The sequence below is a fragment of the Mustela lutreola genome, chromosome 5 (genome assembly GCF_030435805.1).
Source record: "Mustela lutreola isolate mMusLut2 chromosome 5, mMusLut2.pri, whole genome shotgun sequence".
NCBI classification, from domain to species: domain Eukaryota; kingdom Metazoa; phylum Chordata; class Mammalia; order Carnivora; family Mustelidae; genus Mustela; species Mustela lutreola.
This window is the reverse complement of record NC_081294.1, coordinates 112,629,128-112,649,343: the sequence shown is the minus strand read 5'-3', so window position 1 is coordinate 112,649,343 and position 20,216 is coordinate 112,629,128.

Below are 20,216 nucleotides of genomic sequence, written 5' to 3'. Positions count from 1 at the left end.
CCCTGTTATTTTATTTCACAGAAAGAGATTTCACTTATTTTTTTTCTCTAAGTCTTATCTATCCAGATTATTCTGGGAGCCCTACCATGTACAATAAAAACTGTTCAATGTGGCCCATCAAAATCTCTTTCTAGATCCAAAGAACCATTTACTTTGGTAAATGTCTATACCTAGGAAGACTTAAGTAGCGGCAAATGTTATATTCTCAAAACTAATATTTTCATTAGGTTACAACATTTCTTTTTTTTTTTTATCTTAATTTTTAAAAAAGATTTTATTTATTCATTTGACAGACAGAGATCACAAGTAGGCAGAGAGACTGGCAGAGAGAGAGGAAGGGAAGCAGCCTCCCTGCTGAGCAGAGAGCCTGATGAGGGGCTCGATCCCAGGACCCTGGGATCATGACCTGAGCCAAAGGCAGAGGCTTTAACCCACTGATCCACCCAGGTGCCCCAGGTTACAACATTTCTTTAGCAAAATCTTTGTAATACCTGGAAAGGAAGTTTGCCTACAAACTCTTTCCATAGGTAATGTTTCGGGAAAGATAAAAACATATTGTCTGGTGTCCAATAGAAATGTCACAGGTTACTTAATCTATATGATTTGTAGCCCCAGCATGAGAAACGATTACAGGCATACTTCTCCCAAACCAGAAGAAATATCTTAAAATTTTTATGTAATTTAAGTGGAGAATGAAAATGAGTAGGTGTCTCTTGAGAATGAGAGAATGAGTGTGATCAGAATGTAAAGCTGATTCTCTATCCTGAGGCTTCCGTTTCTGACTTGCAGCCTTGAAGAGTCAGGGCCCATCCCTAAGTTTTTGCCCCTAAGCGGATCGTAGACTCTTGTTATTAATATATTTTCCTTTTCCCATCTCTGCTTTCCACTATGGGATCCAGAGAATGGTTAAGCCGAACGTTCTACCAAATTCCTTTTTGCGTCATGTTCTGCTTGTGTTTGACATGAAGCTCTTCCTCTTAGGGATTTTCCTGTTTCCCATGCCCATACATAAAAGAGGAAAAATACAGTAAACTAAGCCTATATGCTCAGAGGATCTAGAAAATTTCATTCCTCTGTAACTTCTACCTCCTGCCTTTCCTGACACTTGTTGCCAGAAACTTCCATCAAACTTGGCTTCTTGGCATGTTTAGTGCTTGCTAAATGCCCCTTCTTCTCAAAGTGACAGTAAGAGGGTGACATTTCCATTTCATTGAATCTCAAGTCTCAAATTTGGAAATTACCACAACCCTAAGCATTTCAGTACCTCTGTAATGGCTGGTAGCCATTTGTAGTCAGTTGTTAGACATTGATGAGAAGTCCTTCATCTCAGGTGGCATTGATCCCTATAGTATTATGCTTTTCCTCAATTTGCTTCATATAGACTGCAGGTTTTTAGCAGGTGAGGTCAAATACACCTGGTTTGTGCTCATCTGTCCCAAACTGGTAGCAGAATAGTGGTGTTTATTGTCATGCACCCAGAGTCCACTACCCAGAAGGGAAAATATCACCTTCTCCTATTCCCTGGAGCCTTGAATAATGCAATTTTGAGACCACATTTCTGCTGACAACAGCTTCTATTGTTCGTATCTGAGCTGGTGCTTCTGGTCTAGCTTTGTCACATGAAGTGTTTTCTATTGGTTTCCAGTGTCACTTAGCTTTCTCCCTCCTGGCAAGTTTACCCTGGTTTTAACAAGTGCTTCTCTTTGAAATAATTTTCCTAACTTCATTTGATTAATGAATGCATTTATGCTGTAAATATTTATTGGGAACACACTACGTGAAGATACAGTTTTGTTGCAGGAATTTTCTGCCTTCAGTGCCCCACAGTTCTTTGTCATGCCACTTTGAAGAATGAAGGGGTAGACTGGACAAAGAGTGGTGGGCAGCAAAGCAAAGTTTATTGAGCAAGAGTATAAAGCTCCCTGGGAGGAGGGAACCCACAAGGGTTGCCCTTAGAGTTTCTAAGTTTAGGGGGTTTTATGAGCTCTTTTGAAGAACTATCTTAAGCAGTCAGGGTATGCTGAGTCATGTCAATTAGGATTTTGGTCATGTCTCTCTCTTTCTATTAGCTTAATGTCTACATGCTGATGGTCTTTTTTTGATGACATCTGGGGACTTATGTCTTAACTGCCCCTTACCCATGATGGTGACAAATCGTTTGTGGTTATTTGTTTTATTTTAGGACATTTTGCAGAAGTCATTTCTGTAAAGGCTGCAAAACAGAATGCTAGTGTGGTCCTGTCTAAGCTGCCAAGCAGGATGTTAGTGCTGTTTTATTTTAGCTGTCCTGACTACCTAACTGTCCAACCAATTCCTAACAGTTTTAGATGCTGGGTACAGAGCAGTGAGCAAACTTACACAAATCCCTGCTCTCATGGGATTTACATTCTAGGTGATGAAAATGAAAAATAAAGAGATGGTTATAAATTCTGTAAAGAACTTCTCCTTTCTAAATGTTGAAGACAACATGAGAATAGGAGGGTATGTGAACCAGACGAACAGAGTGTTGAACAAATACGTCATGATGACTATTCTATGACCTGAAACATTTCTGGGTGCAACCTTCCTTCCCAGCATTTTTTCTCTTTGTTTAACCACACCCTTAAGTACAGCCTCGGGATACATCCTCCTTGATCTGCCCTGCAGATATGACTATGATACACACCTATTCTGAAGCAGTCTTCCCTTGGGTGGTCCCTCCCTAGCCTCTAGGGCTATAAAAGCAGGTCTTAAGTGAGATGAGGTTACAGAGCTCTACTTGTATTGCATCTGCCCAAGACATGCTTCTGTCCAGTAGATTCCCTTTCTTGTCAAGCTTGACTTGTCAGCCTTTTTCTTTTTTTTATGGCTCCTCCAGTCTTTGGAGGTTGTTGTGCTTATACCTCCCTTTCATGGAATTGAGGGAGGTACCTGGGGGTGCTGGTGGGGGTTGTTACTATTTTAGGTAAGATAGACAGGGAACAACTCACTATAGACATGTGACTTAAAGGTAGTGAGGGAATAAGCCATGTAGAGATCTAGCGAAGAGTGTTGCATAAAGATGGGAATGGCATGTACATGTCTTGACATGTACAAGAAAGAGCAAGATGGTCAACATAGCCAGAGTCAATCTGGAAAGGAGAGCCATAGAAGCTGAAGTCACTGAAAGAGTGGAGCATTTGACTACAGAGAGCCTTGTAGATATATGCATTTTGGCTTTTACTCTGAATGAGATGCTATTGGTGCATATGGGGGCAGAAGAGCAATTCATACAAATAAAGATTTCTTTTCTTTCTTCTTTGTGATGCATATTTAAAAATGAAATGTCACACTAGTGGCTACTCCACAAACTTGTCGAGCCCTGCTCTGGTTTTCTACACATATCTGCGGAGGCATGGGAATAGGACAGACCATTAAAATTTCCTTCCACATGGGTATCTCAGTGGATTGAGCATCCGGTCCTTGGTTTCGGCTCAAGTCATGACCTCGGGGTCCTGGGATAGATCCCCACGTCAGGCCCCCCACACAGCAGGAAGTCTGCTTAAGATTCTCTCTCTTCCTCTCCCTCCCATACTCTCTCTACTGAATAAATAAAGTAATAAATCTTAAAAAGAAGATAAAAGGAAAGAAAGGAAAGGAAAGAAAAGAAAAAAGAATTTCCTTTCTTATATTCATAAGCAACCCCAAAAAGTGAGGTTTGGGATACAATTTTCATTATTTCAGATGAGTCACCAATTTCCGGACAAGGAAATCTAAAATGGTGGAATAATTACTGAAGAAAGATCTTACCAGTCCACATAAATGGACAGAAAAGCAGAGACATTTGAATTCTGACATGCCAGTTAATCTCCTTGGAGGGAAAGAATCTAAACCATACTCATAGGATGATAAGCCTGGGGGTTAAAAATCCACCAGATCTGTAGGTATGACAATTGTGCTTTCAACTACTTCTCAGAATATGAATATTAATGGTATATAATTAACTAAAACAAATTTAGTTGCAATTTGGCCTGACAGACTGTTGCTATTACCACACCCCCACTGAAACCCCCACACATCTGCGGGTCATCATTATGATCACCCTTTTCCAAGAACATTAAGCAATTTGTCAGAGGACAGACATCTGGAAATAAACTGATGCTAGTTTGAGCATGGTCTTTTGGTTCTATGAACCATACTGTCTCTCTCCAAAAATGATGATTCCAGCCCAATTCCTGTATTCTTTGGAAAAAAAACATCGACAATATGAACTCCAAGTTTCAAGTGAAAAACTAAATTCACTATGGTAAAGAGGACTACTTTTGAAGACACATTTATCTTATGTAGCAATATTTAATTTTAGCACATTGGCAATAAAATAAAAATAAGACATATACTTACTGTGCTTTTTAGCTTTTTACAAAGAGAGCAATGAAGTTTGAAATCTTTTAAATATGAAATTTAAATACACACAATATATATTTATTGAGTTAATTCCATCATAATCATAGTGCCCAAAGTCAGCCATCATTGAAACTTAGGCATATTTCCCTTCTGTCAAAACGTTTTGTGTCAATTTTCTTTTTGACAATGATGGAAACATCATATTTATAATTTATATGTGTATGTAATTTTACCTTGCTGTTTTACTTAACATGATATGAAAGCATTTGCCTGTTGTTTCACAAACTCATCAAAATATAATTTTAATGTAACTTTTCTAAAATATTACATGATCATGAACTTCACCATCTAAAATTCCTTACTAGCTCCCCACTGCCTTCCGTATGAAGTCTCAAATTCCTTAGTGAAGAATATTGGGCTTTTCAGAAGTTCCCTCTGACTCTCTGGGTTTTGTATTTTTCTTTAATTTCCCAAATATACGTTGGCAGCCTGACCAGCTGTTCGAGCCTGACCTTTACCTGCTAAACTTCTTCTCCTTATCATCCAAAGGGATCTGTATTCTCTTTTAAGTTACAGTTTTTTCTAATCTTTGTTTTACAAAATCCATGCCCAGGTTAATTCAGCAGTCTGTTTCATGATCCCACTAAAAATCATTTTTTTTTTCTTTTTCTGCTATTCGGACATTAGGGTCCTCTTAGGTTTATGGCCAACTGGTTATAGATATTCTGCATCAAAAATAGGAAAGAGCCTCTTGCTTAATCAGTTATGTAGTTATTTATCTACCCATACATGGAGGGCCGGGTATGTACATATTTACCAACAGCATCACCTAACATTTGAATACTGCTAATTAACTTATAAATATCTTCCCATGACCATCAAATCTCCACTTGTAGCATTGAGAAGATGTGTATGAAAAAGAGTTTGAAGAACTCTGTGAAGAATGATTTGCACATGAATTCTATGTATGTTGGTATATTTTCATTGCAGTAGTCTTAAGTTAACACTGAAAAAATAATAAAATTTTGAACATTTACAATGAAGAAATTACTGTTTGATGTACTTAGACTAAGGTAAAGATAAATATTATTTTTTCTCCTCAAATTGCTTATGGTCTAATGGGGAAAATAGATATATGCATGTAGAACTATACTATCATTTCATTTTAATCTCTTTCAGGCTTCTAAATAAGAACAACTCAGTAAGTATAACTGTATTTCAATTTTTAGATTTTTTAAAGGTCAAAATGCCAAATACTTTTATTTATTATGGAATGTAAACAGCTTTAAATTATCAAAATAAATCTTGCTATGAGGTAGTGAAAGTAAAAGGATGGGGTAAGGCTGCTATTTGTTGTAGGTTACCTTTGTTGTAATCCTACCAAATTTATGGAGTTAAATATAGGTGTGAACTAAATTTTTTTGAGGTTTGATTATCTGGGTGACAGAATATGCTAATAATGGAGCTAATTTATAGCCTCCCTTAGTTCTTAATTATAAACATGTGGGATACAATGGTTTCACAGAATAGTTTGGAAATTTAGCTTTATAAACTATCTTTCATAGTCTCTCCATTTTAAAATTACCATGTGGAAACTTCTTCAAGTTTAAGAATTAGTGTGCCTCTACAACTTAGAGTTGGATTCCAGTTGGAACATAGATCTATCCATTGACATGCCATGTCATTATAGCTTTCATGGTGGTTATGCTTCCTGGTAAAAAAGATACGGGAATAGTTTTTTTTTAACATGTCCCCAAAGTATACAAAATATCACATTAAAAATTCTTGATCAGATATGTTAACATTTTAGATATCAGAAAACATCTATCCCCAGAACTCAGTGGGAGTTCACTCCCGCTTCATTACCTATCCATTACTTCAGTTAATCTGGGAGGCAAGAGCTCTGCAGTGGTAGGAAGGATAGAGTCTCTCGTGGTAGGAAGGATGGATGCTAGAGGGAGAGGTCGCAAGGTGATTGGCTTATTGGAGATAGGGGATCAGAGGCACATGAAAAAGTTTATACTCTGTCTCCTAGCCTTCTTTGGTGTTTCTTTCTGCTGATCGAATAAAGACTCAAATGCCTGGAGAAAATCCCAGCCCTTTTCCTCATCAAAACCAAGAGAGAAGTGGTGGTGGCAGAAAGTAATGGAAAAAACAGTGGAGAAGGAGTAGTATTAAACATGATGAAATCAGGGCACCTGGGTGGCTCAGTTGTTAAGTGTCTGTCTTCAGCTTGGGTCATGATCCCAGGGTCTTGGGATCAAGCCCCACATTAGGCTTTCTGCTCAGCGGGAAGCCTGCTTCTCCCTCTCCCACTCTCCCTGCTTGTGTTCCCTTTCTCACTCTGCTCCTCTCTGTGAAATAAATAAAATCTTTTAAAAAAAATTATGAAATCAATTTGGAAAGGTATGTTCTGAGAAATCTCACAATAAAAGCATTCCTGATACTCCCTGAAAACTAAATAGAGCTAAGTATCCTATTTGACCAGACTTTCATGCCTGCTGTTCTCTGTGAAATTTTTAGTCACATGAGCTTCTTTCCTCAAAAAGAGGACATGCAGATTCTACATTTTGAAGTTCTAAGAGTAAGGTAAGATTAATTTGCTATGCACAGACCCAACCAGATCCCTGAACAACTTTTTTTTTTTTTTTTTTAACTGAAAGGAGAGGGAAAGAATCTCAAGCAGACTCCCCACTGAGCCCAGAGCCTGATGCAGGGCTTGATCTCATGAAGCATGAGATAATGACCTGAGCTGAAATCAAGAGTCAGAGGCTCACTTGACTGAGCCAGCCAGGTGCCCCTGAAATTCTTTTTTTACATTCTTTTATCCTCACATGAGGAAGTACCTGGAACACGTTTCACGTCTGCGGGGTCTGTCAGAAGAGCGTGGTTATGAGCATGGTTTTGGAGGCACAAGACCTGCTTCCCACCAGGAATGTGAATCATCCTAAGCAAACTTTCATAAGCCTCGTCCTCCTCATCTGCACTACTTCATAAAGTCATTGTGAAAATGAAGTGTGATAACATATGGAAAGAGCCAAGGGGAGAACCTAGTATAAGATAAAAGCTTAATGTGTAGATCAATACATTGTCTTTACTAGGATCTTCCCCTTCCCTTCCCCTTTTCAGCACCTCTTCTTCCCTCTTCCTCTTTCTTCGACACCACTACTGGTCCTGCAGTCAACACAGACTTTGCTGGTGATGAGCCAGGCTGTGGGGTGAGGAAAGTCTATACATGGGTGATATACCAGGTTTCATAGCAGGGTTTGTGACAATGAATTCCATTCACGAAAACCAGAGCTGCCTTGTGTGTCCAAATAAACAGCCATTAGCAAAGGATGGGTAGGTCCCCTTGCAGCTGTGTTTTTCCATTTCAGCTTTTGATCAACTTCCACTCCAAGTGGACGATTTACCAGAGTGGTTTGTAGTTATAAATAGGAGAGAACTCTTCTAACACTTTTCCTTTTATGAAACTGACTATGGCTTGAATTTGCCTAAAAGAATGAACTGAGCTTGACAAATAACACATTTTTGTTTTAAATATTTAATTCAAACCCATGTATAGTGGAATGCCTTATTTTCAGGAACTATAGAGCAGCTGTCCCTTTTATTTTTGTGGCTTGTAATATGTAGTTTTTTCCGTCTTGAGGTATAATGGACAAAATGAGAAGATTTTAAAAGAGTACAAAATGATTTGTATATGTATACACTGTGAAAGGATTCCTGCCATTATTAACACATCCATTACTTCACATAGCTACCCTTTGTGTGTGTGTGTGTGTGTGTGTGTGAGAGAGAGAGAGAGAGAGAGAGAGAGGCAGAGAGAGACGGAGGAAGGGAGTAGAGAGAGAACATTTAAGTTCCATTATCTTATTAAATTTCACTTACACAATCCAGAATTATCAACGATAGTCCCCACATCATATATTAGATCCTCAGACTTTTTTCATTGTATAACTGAATTTTGTATCTTTTAACCAGTTTCTTCCTATTTCTACTACCTCCTAGCCCGTGGCAACCACTTCTCCCTTCCTAGTTTTTTTAAAATTCCACATATCATGATACCATACAGTATTTGCCTTCCTCTGTCTTATTTCATCTAGCGTAATGCCCTTGAGTTCCATCCATGTTGTCATGAATGACAAGATTCCCCCCCCCCCAATTTTTAAGGCCAAATAATATTCCAACATGTGTGTGTGTGTGTGTGTGTGTGTGTGTGTACCACATTTCCTCATTCATTCATTTGTTGACAGACAGTTACGTTGTTTCCATACGCTGGCTATTGTGAACAGTGCTACAGTGAACCTGGGACTACAGATAACTCTTCAAGAAATTGGTTTTGTGGGATTGCTGGATCCTATGGTAGTTCTACTATCACCATCTTGAGGAATCTCTCTACTGTAGCTGCACCAATTTACATTCCCTCCAAGATGTGTGAAGGTTCTCTTTTCTCCACATCCACATCCACACCAGCACCTGTCATCTCTTATCTTTTTGATAATGGCCATCCTAAAAGTGGGGAGGTGATGTCTCACTGTGATTTTGAATTGTATTTCCCTTATGATTAGTTTATATATCCATTGCCATCTGTATGTCTTCTTTGGAAAAATGACTATTCAGGTCTTTGCCCACTCATTTTTCGGTGGGGAATTGTTTTGCTTTGTTGTTTTTGCCTTTCAGTTGTAGTTCCTTTTATATGTCTTGTATATTTTGGATGTTAATCCTGGATGTAGCTATCTCTTTTGAGATAAGAAAAGGATTTAAAATTAAATTTAAATTTTTAAATAAAAATGAAAGTTTTGAATTTTAAGTCAACTTGTGTTACCTGATAGCTTAAACTCAAAATGGAATGCTATTTTGATTCAAAGAATAATTGTTTGGGCTCCTGGGTGGCTCAGTTGGTTAAGCAAATGCCTTTGGCTGAGGTCATGATCCTGGAGTCCCAGGATGGAGTCCCACATCTGGCACCCTGCTCAGCGAGGGGTCTGCTTTTCCCTCTGACCTCTCCCCTCTCTCTCTCATTTTCTCTCTATCTCTCTCTCAAATAAATACATAAAATCTTAAAACAAAACCAAAACAAAACATTCTCAGTGGAGCTTAATATTCCCCTATATGAATGTACAATAATTTACCCATTTCTTTAAATGGGGGCACTTACCCTCTTGTTAGTTGGACATTTACTTTGCTTCTAGTCTTACAATAATATAAAGTGATGTTGAAACTTCTTATACCTAAATATTTATCCTTACATGGAAAGGATGACGCCAATGATTTTTAAAGTAATTTTGATTGTATTCTTCAATTTTAATTGTGGGATTCAAAGAAAAAACATGTGTGTTCTGAAATAAAAATGGAAGGATCTGCAGAAGAAAAGATGGCTAATACTGTAGCAACCTCACCATAACTTTAATAAAAATTGGACCAGAGATTTAGCTAGGGCAGAAAGTGAAACAAAGATATAGGAAGAAATGACAGTATTACTATTTGAAAGATGGAAAAGACAAGTAGGAATCAGGCTGTCTTTAAGATTCTAAGTCAGGATTTCAGAAGCAACGATGTTAAAGGTTTTTACAAGAAGGAAAAACAAGAAACAGTTTTCTTGTAGTTTAAAGAAATGATTAGATATTCGGATACATAGAGTTGTATGAGTGATACCAAATTCTAGTAAGAACTTCTAAGAAAATAGTGAAAAACCATCATTATGTAAGTGACTGTTAAAATAGTGAGACAAAGAAAGATGCCTTTTAACTTCGTCCACACGGCGCCTACTATATAGAAAGGGATGCTAGGTGCTCAAGGGAATATAAGAAGGAACCCCAAGAGCAAGTGATGAGATGACAGGTCAATGTAAACAGCTCTGCCAGAGAAATGACTATATTTAAACTATACTTTAGACATGGTTATAAAGAAAAATAACAGAAAATCCGGTATTGTCAGTCATCCCTTGTAATAATTAAAGAAACAGAATTACCACGAGGTGGTGCTGTTCAACAAGGAATCAGATGCCACTGAGCTGGAAGAACTTTCCTGTTTCTTTTGGCATGCTGATTCTCTGAAAAGGCACACTGAAACTGTTAAATCGTAAGGAAACAAACGCGAGGCATTTAAAGGGACAAATTACTAACTGCTCCATCTACCTCATTTTCTAAGGCCATTTTATTTTTGAAACATACTACAAATAAATGAATTTGTGGTTTTCTAGAATGGGGGACGCTAGCAAAGCTTGAAGACCCTCATCAGAAGTTTGGGTCAGGGACTGTGGAGCGTCCCTGTGGGCAGGCTGAAAGGCCAGAGCCCTGGGAACTGAAGGACAGGGGCCCTTCTGTTTTCCTGGTTCGACCTGTGTCAGTTTCTCCAGAGGGCAAGGAGCCTCCGTGTGTTTGGCAGAGAATGGTTTTGAGCTGAGCAGTATGGAATATTCTGTGAAACAGGCATTGGCTGATTTATAGTAATGTAAAAGCAAGTGTTTCAAAAACCATAAAGTGTGACAGTGACACGGGGGAAAAAAAGAATAGTTCTGCTTTGGTAACTCAAACTCCTTTCAGTTCCTTTGAACCATTTGAAAATAAACACTGAATAGTTATATATTAAAACGCAGACGTTTACATTTTTTTCCGTAAACCACAGTTATAAATGGGATTAATTTTATATCTTTCAGGAGACTTCTAAGACTGTGTGCTAACCTAGTGTTTAAATTCTACCTTCTTTCTCCTCGATAATTCTTACTTTTTTCCCCCCAAATCCATGTAGTCTGTAGAGTTAAACTACCTGGTCCTTTAAAAGGAGATACATTCGGAAAAGGGGATCAGATGAGGAAAGACCAACAAGAAGTTTCTCATCTCAATAAAAAAATGTTTATAACATCATTTGGGATTTTCAAAACATTTAGGAAATACCTCAAAGAAGAAAGAGACAAAGAAAAAGAAAGGCTGAGAAAACCAGTTGACAATAAAGATATCCACAGGCAAAAATAAGTCAAAATAAGAAAAATAAAAGTAGTTTAGATTTTCTGTGTATTTGAGTGAAGGATTCTATAACATGCAGTGGCTCTCTTGAATCAAAGAGGGATACTGGTATTTGGGTGTAATGGGGCAAAAGCACATAATTTCCTTGGCAGCTAGTACATCTATTTCCTCTCCGTCCTTAAACTTACAAATCTGTCCCAACTCCTGGGTATGGCCATTGCTGGTGGCATCTCAATCTTTCTTTTTCTTTCTTTCTTTTTTAAAATTTTAATTTAATTTCTTTTCAGTGTTCCAGAATTCATTGTTTATGCACCACACCGAGTGTTCCATGCAATACGTGCCCTCCTTAATACCCACCACCAGGCTCATCCAACCCCCCACCCCCAGCTTGTTTTCCAGAGTCCACAGACTCTCATGTTTCGACTCCCCCCCACAAGATCTCAATCTTTCTTATTTAGACCAGATGGGAAAGTAAAGGAGCAGGAGATGAAGAACTCTCACAAGCAGGGGTTGAATCTGAAAACCTATAAGGCAGTCAAGAAAGAGGAAAAATGAAAAAGGGAGTTAGCATCAGGGGAGATTTAGGCCCTCTCTGGTCCCTGAGTTGGGACAGAAAACTGAATTTACCCAGAGAGAGAATATTTTCTTCATTTTGTCATCTTCTCAAACACCAAACCCCATCTTGAACTTTCTTTTCACTGTTAAGTGCCAGGAATGCACCAATGTTCTTTTACCATTTTCCCCCCATATTCTATAATCTGTTTTCTCAGTTTGAAACACTATATGATATCACCATATTCTTCCAGATTGTCTAGTGGAATGGATTTTTTTTTTTTTTTTCAGTCATCTTATTTGATACCTGACTTAATTCCCCATTGACATTTGGCTTCCTTTGGCTTCTGTTAGGAGACGTCCTATTGTCTCCCCACCCGATTCCCTAGATACAGTTCTCTCTTTCCTCTTCAACTCTTGTTCCTCAGATATTGACATTCGTGGCATACACTCCAGGCTTCTTTCCTCCAGTGCTGTCCACTTGCATGGGGGAACTTCTTCCCCCTGCCTCATCTTCTAATTCTTTGCTGATAAATTGTGAATCCATGCTCGGTACCAGCAACTCCCAGAGCTGAAAATCTCCTTATTTCACTGTCCAAAGAGTATCTCCATAAAATGTCTACAGGGACCTCAAACTCAGCAGGCCCCTGAACTGATGGCCAGTCTTCCCTGCTGAATCGTTCCTCTCTTGTTTTTCTCCATAAAGACAGCACTCTCTATTCCCTTGCCAGAGTCATCCCTGAGACTTCTCTGTCCTATGTCCTCCCCTTATATTCAGCAGTAAGTCATTGTTATGTGTTTTATAGATTTTAATACATTATGTCATATATATGTGGGGTATTTTTGCTTTACATGTTTAAACACAAACATTTGTATCTATTATCCATTTCTTTGTCCAGATTTTTAGGGTTTTTTTTCCCCGATTGTTCCGGTAACTCATAACCTGATTCTCTTGTTTCTTTATTCAAACTAGTGCCAGATCTAACTTTTCCAGAAGATGAATCTGGTCTAACATATTTCCATTCTTACAAACTTTTTCTGGCTTCCCAGGACCCACTGATTAAAATCCAAACTTCCTAACACAACATTCAAAATTATTCATGATCAGCCCTAACGTATCTTTCCGGCCTCACCTCATCCCTTTTATATTTCAGTCACTCCAAAAGACTTGTCTTCACTAATACGCCTTTGCAAATTCTAATGTCTCTGTCTCAAAGGTCCCTTCCTCACTTTCCACATCATATTGATCAAGACTCAGGTCGAACATCAAATCTTCTATGACACGGATTCATATTTTTCTGCCACCTACGACACAATAAGAATTCTATAAATGTTTTACTTTTCTAAAATTATAAAATGATTTCAAACCATTCATTAAATAAAGCATTTTGCATCAACTTTTCTGAATAATTAATTTGTGTCAACTACCATGCTGGGCCATAGGAAGACAAAAGATGAATTAACTCTTCTCCTTAAAGGACTTACTGTGTCTTAGGTAACAAAGACAGAGAAATGATCATAATGCAATGAAGCAGCCCTTTGGTTCCATGGATGACTGAGATATTATTTCCTTTCCAATGCCAAATGTGAGGGGTGGGTAACCAAAAGGGTTTCCCTTCTGCTAGACCTCAGGCATGTATCTCAGACTCAGTCAACTCCTAGTGCTCTTTACTATTTCGTATCATGATCAGGGCTTACAAGATAAACTTCTCTCTCCTCTAAGGCTGCCTTACCACCATCTGATTTTCTTGGGCTTTCCTACTTTCCTATAAGGAAAAGCAAACAGGCTCACTCTTTTTCTTCCTTCCTTCCTTTCTTTCTTTCTTTCTTTCTTTCTTTCTTTCTTTCCTTCCTTCCTTCCTTCAAAGATTTTTAAAATTTGTTTGACAGAGAGAGATCACAAGTAGGCAGAGAGAGAAAGAGGGGGAAGCAGGCTCCCCATTGAGCAGAGAGCCTAAATGCGGGGCTCGATCCCAGGACCCTGAGATCATGACCCGAGCCGAAGGCAGAGGCTTAACCCACTGAGCCACCCAGGTGCCCCAAGTTACTTTTATTAGACTGTTTTTACCACTGTATGATCATGACTGGGAAACAGCATAGAAAAGAAATAATACATGGGGAATTCACCAAATTTAAGAGGATCTTTCAAAATTAACTTTATGTGTCCTGGGATATTTTCTGCTTTGAGCTTTTATTCCAGAATATAAATTTACTGTTCTCTCTCCTCTTTTCTAGCTCCTGCTCATGGGCTTGCTTATCTCATTTTCTTTGATGATCTCTTTCCCACCAAGGAGGCGATAAATGTCTATCAGAATAGCATAGAGGAATTCAGCCATCAGTGACTTGGGTGCCCCTTTAAATTAAGCGGGGCAATTCACATCCCTGCAGACCTTCAGATCTGAGGATATCTAGGTCAGTTTGACCCCTGCCTCTTACAGGAAGGTTCGTCTTTGGTCTTTACCCTATAGAAATTTATGTTAGTGGTACAATTTACACTATTTCTGCTCTAACTTCTCTTACAGCTTCCCTGGAAATGGACAGCAGCCACTTTCATTTACTGGTATTCTACTTTACATACCTGAAAGTTTGCTAATAAGTAGTCCTGCATTTTAAGGTCAAAGAAGCACAAGACTCGCTGAACAGTAAACTCTAGAGGACAGTAATTTTTGTGTCTACTTATTTTGTTGACTTGCCATTAGTGCCCAGAATACTGACTGGCAATTGACAAGCAAACATTGTTTTGAAAAAATAAAGACTCTATGCTTTAGTGTACTAATTGTGATAGCCTCAAATTAATCAAAAAGAATAATGCATGTAATTAATTTTTTTAAGTCCCATGAATAATGATGAGTGCTAATACAACTGAGACATTTTGGCTTTTTTGGATATAGTTAAGAAAACTATCTGGAAATTTAGCTTTTTCAGTGCGGATGATACCATCAGAACAATTTCTTCTATGTTGTCAGTTGTAGTTATTTTGTAGCAATGATTTAACCTAATAATTTCTGTATCAAATTATACATTGTCCATATTAAATTTTGAAATACTTTAAAAAAAATTTTATTTGACAAAGAGAGACATCACAAGCAAGCAGAGAGGCAGGCAGAGGGTGGGGGGAAAGCAGGCTCTCTGCTGAGCACAGAGCCCGATGCAAGGGCTTGATCCCAGGACCTTGAGACCATGACCTGAGCCAAAGGCAGAGACTTAACCCACTGAGCACCCAGGCGCCCCTTGAAATAGTTTGATAAGAAAACCTTATCTAGTGAGTTGTTGGGTAGAAGAGAATATTTTTAATTAATTGAGATGAAATTAGCACAACTGTTTTTGAGTACTTCACAGATCACAAAGACAAAACCAAAACAACATAAATCCAATGTCACCAGTTCGTTCTTGCATCTGTCTTCTAGGAAACATATTCTCAAACACTATATGCCCAAGACTCAAGTGGAATTCTTCATAAAGTATGAGGTGGGGCTCTAGAACCTGAGTTTTCATAAATACCCAGGTGAATCTGGTACAGGCTGTGGGCAGGTTATAATTTGAGTACCTTGTTCCCAGAGTCAGACTTGCCACATATATAATGTGAGAATAATATAGTCATTATATTTAGAAAGGAGTTCTGTACTTAAATTTTTGAATACTTATTCAGTTTGTTGTACTATATTATCAAATATGTTATTACATTGAAGATTCAGTTATCAATATTCAGTTAGTTAATTCTAGTTTAATATATGTTGTTATTTAGAGTGTGAGCTCTGTCTGCAAACTGGGTTGATCCAAATCTTCATTCTGTGTTTTATGACTTTCTGACTCTAATGAAGATTGCCTTGGTTTTTTTTTTTTTTCCACTGTATGGATTTAAAACCATTTTTTGTAACTATTTTTTTTTATTATACACACAGATATGAGTATATACACCCTAAGGTTTGCACAGAATAGTTCTAATTTAGACCTACTATCCAGTAATTCTTTCTGGTTTGACATTCATCATTTGCAAAATTTTCATGGTTTGACAATATATTATTTGGCCACCTTTAAGTGCGTAAATTCAGTTGTATGTTTTGAGAGCACAGAATTCATACCTAAATGACCAATTATATAATCAAATATTTTTCTTTCTCTCTTTACAAATAAATTTTGGAATTTTTGTAGGTATAGTGTATTGTGGACTGTAAAGTGTGCTAAACTGGACCCATGAACTCTTTTCATTTCTACAAGTATCTGAACTAAGCCAAGCTTCTCAGCAGTGACTCCACTGAGAAGTAGATGAATCTGCCAGTTATCTAATGCCAACACTTGAGCACAAGATTAGTTTTGTGAATCAATGTTCATGACATTATTTGCTGTATCAGTGGGATCTTTGGCATCTCTCACCCAGAGCCAATTCTGTCAAACATGTTTGTTTGAAAAAGTAGGCATCCCTAGCCTTTCATTCTCTCTTTTAATATCCTGGAAACAAGTTAAATATCTCCATCTCCTGTTTACCTCATCTAATTGTATCTGCTTTCTAAAATAAGCATACATTAGAATACATTATCTGAACCTAATCACAGAGCAGATACTGTGACCAAAAATTGGTAATTGGCTCTTAAATTCCTGGTGCAAAGTAGTACTACAAATCCATTCAAATGTAGAAGAGTTTGAAGAAATAGAACTACTCCCATTCTCCTAGCTTTTGGCTAAATTGCATCTCTCTCTGTTTCTTGGGAGACCAAGTTGAAATTCCAGCTGATGGTTTCTCCTGGAGTGGATGTCGTAATATCTGTCAGAGAGCAAATACAGGTTTTTCTGCTTGACCCAAAAACATCATAGCATGTCATGCAACATCAAACAGCTTGACTCTGCAAAGACAGTACACAATATTCTTTTGCCCTCAGAACATGTATATACAACCTGAAATATTTCCTTTATAGAAAAAAATAATTGTAGATATTTAGCATATGCCAAATGAAACTGATCTATAATTATAACAAGCTGTTCAGGGAACTAAGCTATGATTTTAAGAGGGGTTATGTAGATATACCCAAACACAAGCACATATAAGTGGGCCAAAACAAGTTTTGGAAACCCCGTAGTCCTCTTTTTTTGAAGGAAAATTGAATCTAGCATCTCAAATCAGTGAATGTCTATGCTTATGTTTAAGCTCTCAAAAAACTTAGGGTTTTGTAAAGCATAGGGGATATAGTAAATAATATGAAACAACTTTGTATGGTGACAGATGGTAGCTAGATTTATCGTGATGATCACTTTGTAATGTATATAAATGTTTGAATCGCCATGTTGCATACCTGAAACTAACATAATATCATATGTCAACTACAATTAAACAACAGCAGCAAAAAATTCATGATTTTATTTCTTTCCCACACCTTCTTTTGTGGTTGTCATGATGCTTTCCAGACAGTATAAGCTACTTCATGTCTAACTCAAATCTGAGAATGCACCCAAGTTACAGTTGACAGATAAAATATAGGACACCTAGTTAAATTTGAATTTCAGAATAACAAATAATTTTTAGTATATCATGAAGTATTTAGAACATATACTAAAAGTTATTCAATGCAACATAAATTTGTAGATAAACTTTTTAAGTGTATATATGTGTATATAAACACTAGATATCATATGGGTTATACTAAAAAAAATTGTTATTTTGAAATTCAAATTTAACTTGGCATTCTGTATTTTTATTTGCTAAATCTGACAACCATAACCCAAATCTACCTGTCAATTGGATTCTTAAACTTAGAAAGGAGGTAGCTATGATTTAGCACATGCAGCCCCAATGGATAGAAAAGTATGATATCTGGCTGGTTAAAATAAGGCAGTAGGACTTGTGACTCCTTCATATAAGCAATATGGAACCCAGTGTAACAGATTTCTAATATAATGAGCAAGTGTGAGCACCCCTTTAGAATTCATCATGATGGGATCTAAGAATAATATGCTGATGATTATTAGCAGTTGGACATCAGGTAGGATGTGAGCAGAACAGATGAAAAGAAATCTACACAATCTGGTCTTTCGAGAGTCATCTGATAAGAGAGCTTTTGGTACCTGAATGAAAATTATGATCATTAAATGTACTTTTGTCACCAGTCTGAGTGAGTGGTTGAGAAGAAATAAGAGTATGAACGATAATATCAGAATTTAGAATACAATGGCAAGTTGAAAAATAATGTATATAATAAATAGGGCATAGTTGAAAATAAAGGATGTAAGCTAATTCTGTTAGAAGAATACAACAATTTCTAAATATACAGGATGTATGCAGGCAGGCAAATGTACCTAGAGAAGATCTCAGAACTAGAAATATACTAACCAGTAATGTACATTTATTTAAGGAGCAAAGGAGAGGTTTGCAAAAAAAAAAAAAAGAAAATGGTGAAACATGGATAAAGATAAATCCTATCTTAATCAGCTCTGGTTGGAGTCAGAGTAAGCCTAGATGCTGAAGACTGTAAATTAAGAAAACTTATAGAAAATTTAATAGAGAGACAACAATATAAATGAGATGGAAAACTGAACAGGAGGGGAGCACAAAGAGATGGGGATGGTCTAGATAGCAAAAGGAAAGTTTGCAATGAGATTTATTTACCAAAAAAGATTAAGAAAATGGAGATGACCATCAAATAGCTTTACTTTACTTGTTTTCTATAAAATATCAGGGGAAAGCTCTATGATACTTGTTCCTGAGGTTATTTGCTGCTAACTTTGTAGGGAAGAGGAACTGAAATTCACATGCCTTGATGGCTTCTACTTCCTATGAACTACTCAACAGAAAGTAATAGTTACATGATTTTTGGTGGTGGTCGGGGGCTGGCTATCACTACTCACATAGCTGTTCAGCCCTTACCTATTACACAATACATTCATTTTACTAAAGATGTACTGAATATTATGCTGGGCACTGGGAACATACAAATGAGTAAGTCACATAATCTTTGACCTTACAGAGTTTACAGCCCTTTGTGTGTGTTTGTGTGTGTGCATGTGTGCGCATACACACATTTCAGGAGTGATTAAAATTAATCTGACATTTCTGAACTGTAAATTTCACAGTGAGGATACTTAAATAAAATATAGGAATGAAAAAGTGCATATTTATTAGAACTTGATATGAAGTCATTAATATTCATACAAAATATATAAGCAGAGAGAACAATATTATGTTAGATGATAGCCCAGAACCTAAAAAGTTTGTTGCCCCCATTATCTTAGTAACTTACTTGCACAGAGTACTTCCAAATTCTGTGTTCTATGCATATGTGTGTATGCTGTGTGTGTGTGTGTGTGTGTGTGTGTGTAGTGGGCAGGGTTGACTGACAAAGTCAGTGCTAAAGAATGGGGAGGGAACTAGGAATGTTCATATGGAAATCTTTAGGCTTTTGGAAGACTGTCCTATTTAGGCACTCATAAATGCAGAGGATCCTTGCATTCTTAGGGATTTTTCATCTTAACTTTTTGTCTGATAATATTTGCCTCTCATTCTACTTATTGGAAATGCACTTCCTGCCTTTAGTTTGTTCTCACTGAGTCTACCATTAGGGTCATAAACTGGTATTTCATTTAAGTCTCAAAGAGAAGTCACTCCCATAAAATCCATGGAGAGAGACAAGGCCAGGCAAAGAGAGATTTCAGTTCCAAATTTCAAGTTCTAGGGAGCAAGGCCCGCACCATGAGACTGCATTAGGGGTTTCTAGTACCCTGCCTCTAGGCTCATCACTTACAGAGATACTGTGAGGTTTAGAATACACAATGCAAAGACAACTAGAACAAGGACAGAAGGATAATGAGTTTTTTTTCCTCAAGCCTGTGTGTCAAGTAGACATGTTCCTCAAGACCATGTGTCCAATAGAGCCTCTCCCCCTGGGAATTATTGCTGCATCTATCTCATGAAAGAAGAAAGAGAAATATAAACATCTTCGAGGAAAGAGGAATCCAAGAAGGGCAGCTATCCCTCTTCATGGCCCTGTAAGTGTCCCTTAGCCTTCAGCCATCATTTTTAATTCCCTTCCTCTTTGGAAATGAAATAAGAGGACAGGTAGGAAAGAATATGGATGTTCCTTAATAACAAAATCAAAGGGCTTCTGAGTACTTTATAATTCTTATGCCAAATCATTAGGGCATTTATGCATTATTTTTTATAGAGAACATGCTTCATGTCAGAAATTGTTCTAGTCACTCTCATGGAGCTTATATTCCAGACCCAGCATTGTCTTATGTTCATGTCTTCAGTAATACCAGCCAGCTGAGGAATATTGAAGACCCTATAGGCTCTGATGTTATATATTTAACTTCAGTACCTATACCTACTCATCCTCACCAACACATAGG